Below are 3,681 nucleotides of genomic sequence, written 5' to 3' on the forward strand. Positions count from 1 at the left end.
CGATTCACCTCTACAAACCATGATTGGTTAAATATCACAGTGGTCCTGGTAAAGACATCCATTTTAAATTGCTGCCTTCACGAACAGATGCTTTAAAAATTCAAAACTTTAGCTAATTCAATAAAAACACCCTTCATTGTGAAATTATATATTAAAAAATATAATATAACAATAAATTTAGTAATGTAATAAGTAATAAAAAATAATTCCACAACTACCAGTAGTCGTTTACTGGTAATAACAGTACTCATTAATTTTAACGATATTTTCTAAAAGGTATTTTTACAACCCAATAAGTTTGTCATTATGGATTAACAAAAAAAAAAATTTGATTAAATTTGAAGTACTTAGTCTAATTTTAAAGTTGACACTTTAAAAGAAAACACATGAATTAATGAATACATAAATCGATATTTTGATGATCTAGTTAAAATGTAAATTAAATTGAAATAGATGGCTGAACAAATTCAACACATCTATTTCTATTGAGGAAAAGACACATAGTCTTACCATTATACTAATGTTTAGTATACTCATTAATGTCTGCAACACTTTCATCTTTTCCCTCTCGAATCAAGAGGTACAATGTACACTGTACTTGTTCATGTAGCAGTGATTGAAGATGGTGACATTAACTTTGCAGATGGTTTGTGCATTGCTGTTGATTAACACCTAACTGAAGTCCAGTTCTTGATCAGAATCTTTGTTTTCTTCTTTTGTTTTTCAACAGTTTGTATGTTACAACAGTTTGAGATGCTCATTTCCTTTATTTGCTTGTCAAATTATGTCAATGCTTTCTAGTTGCATATGTTCTAGTTATCCCAGCTTCAGAAAATATGACTACAGCTCAGTTGTTGAGCTGTAGCTCTGATTTTGCTTTAGATGAGGCCAACTGCCTCCTTTAATAGCTTTGACACAGTGTGACAAACTACGATACTGTCTTGATAATGCTTCTGTTGGGTATTGATGTTGTAGGATTCACAGTAGATGTACTGGACTAACCCCTCTAACACCTCTGATTTTGCTTTGGATGAGGCCAACTGCCTCCTTTAATAGCTTTGACACAGTGTGACAAACTACAATACTGTATTGATAATGCTTCTGTTGGGTATTGATATTGTAGGATTCACAGTAGATGTAATGGTCTAACCCCTAGACCTATTTGAAGTAGGTCAATAGAGATGCAAAGAACCTGCAAGGCCTTTAATGCTTCTATTTTAGTTATGGCATTTGCTGCTACATGAGATTAGGGCAAAATCCTAGCTTTCCTTAATACATAGCTCAGCTCACTACTTGCTTTAACTTATTAGCAATCTAAGTCAGTGGCACCACTGCAGCCTTTTTGCCATGTGTTTTTAAAATGTTACTTTTTATAATTTAAAAAATGGGAATTGTGGTCACTCACTAACAATAAGCATAATGGGTAGACCGCCAAAGTGCTTAGATGCTGAAGCCTACCTTCTTCTAGAGATTTCATATGTACATCATTGTTTATGTTGAAGCAAGCCTGGTTGATGTGAGGTCTACTGCTGCATGATACTTGGTGTGTTTGATTTCTTGATATATTCTTTGGTGGTCAAGACCAGATTGTTGGTAGTGATGGTAAGGTTGTGCTGTGGTCCTTTTGTGTGTTTTACTGGTTTTCTTTGTAGTAATGTTATGTTTTAAAAATATTGAATAAATTTGATTAAATTGTTGAATGCAATCGAAAAATTTTAATGTATAAAGTATATAATAAAGTCCCCAATTTTGAATATTTCTCTAGATGACCATACTAAAATATATACTTGCATACAAAAAACTGCTGCTTTTGATGTCCATTATCTGTTGGCCGTAGATATGCTTATAATCAAATATTGAATTTGCTCAATATGCTTATCCATAAAGCTGATCAATAATGAACCATCAAAACATCACAGATGTTGTGCAACTCATCAAAAAGCCTATTTCATTTGCAACATATTGAACAATGTATCAAATACAGAACAGGAAAGGAACCTGCAAAATATGAAATTATCTATGAAAATGGTTTCATGAAAATGATTCATTGTCATAAGTTAAATCGATGCAGCTCACTATTCAACATTTTGCAAGACACCACCTAGAATGTTCAAAATATATTGTGACTATAAATATGACAAAATTGATGCAACTCACTATTGAACATTGTACAATTAGACACAGCACAAGACAGGAATGTGTCAAGTCTATTAGAATCATCCAAATATGATGGACTTGATGCAACTTACAATTGAACATTGTACAAGATACAGAATAAGAGAGGAATGTGTCAAGAATATTAGAATCATCCAAATATGATGGACTTGATGCAACTCACAATTGAACATTGTACAAGATACAGAATAAGAGAGGAATGTGTCAAGGATATTAGAATCATCCAAATATGATGGACTTGATGCAACTGTAACCGGCGCAAGGCGCTCAGCTATGAATCAGATTGCAAGTGGTTTTGACAAAAGAATTTATTGAAAAATTCACACAACTTTACAATACATGAAAAAAAAACGGGAACGAGATTACAGGATATCTCTAATGAAAACAAGAAAATATTTACAATGAGATAAAATAAATTTGTAGCTTATCTAAATAGCTAAAAGTTATGAATAAAATACAGTTTTGCTAGATATAAATAGAAACGGAAATACGTAAATTACGTCACAGGTAATTTGAATATTGCATACTGATTAGTAGTGTTTACAATACGCGAGTGAAAATTACTAGGTTGCAAAGTTTAATGTACAAGTCGGTAAACCGTTTAAAATGAACTAAACCAATGGAAAAAGCAATAGGAAAAATTGACTAGAGGTTAACTATGGCTTTAGGTAAGTATTTTAACCTTTGTTTATGACAAACTAAGAATTACACGGTTTACTGAACACGCGGGTCGCGACAATGACCTTGAGTGTAGAGTTTAAGTAGCGAACAAATTAAAGGTTGGAAAGAAAAGGTCTTTTATCCCGCAGTTAAGGCTATTTATCGTAGTAAAAAGGTTAAACAAGCGAGTAAGGCGGTAGCGATCCTATAGTAAACGTTTTAAAGAGTTTAAAAGACAAGATACACTCAGCGTGATTACTAAATTACTACTGCGTGAATAACTTTGTACTAAATTACGCGCTAATGCGACTAGCATTACAAAAACATGAAACGAATGCTTAACAAATATATAGATAATCTAAGCTATAAAATATAACGACTAGTTAACGATATTAACGTAGATTTGTCCTAAATCTATCCTAGGTAAAAGTGTAAAAGGCTTCAAAGATTCATACCTTTACATCGTAGAGAATTCCTTGTCTTGATATGTGAAAATATCCGTAGACAACGCAACGTCTTCAAGAACTTTTACTACACTGATTTAAGCTTAGTTTGGGCCTATTTTTATGGAAAAACCTGCATTCTTAAGACCTTACACATCCTATGCAATGTTGCACGCCCTAGGCGCAAACAGGATGTCCCAAACACGAACTTACGTAAACAAGCGCCAAACCTAGGCATGACTCACTGTAATGTAATTACGTACGGAAATTATTTCTTGCTTACGTATTTTCCACGCAAACAGTTAACTAAAGAATTACATTCCTATGTGTACACGAGGCATTCCTAATTAAAAATATAGATTTATGACTAAATAATTACTGTCCAAAATAGTGTCTTTTGACT

The sequence above is a fragment of the Actinia tenebrosa genome, unplaced genomic scaffold, assembly GCF_029948245.1.
Source record: "Actinia tenebrosa isolate PJP-AT-01 unplaced genomic scaffold, QUT_ActTen_1.0 PGA_scaffold2__45_contigs__length_23673736, whole genome shotgun sequence".
Classification (NCBI taxonomy): Eukaryota; Metazoa; Cnidaria; class Anthozoa; order Actiniaria; family Actiniidae; genus Actinia; species Actinia tenebrosa.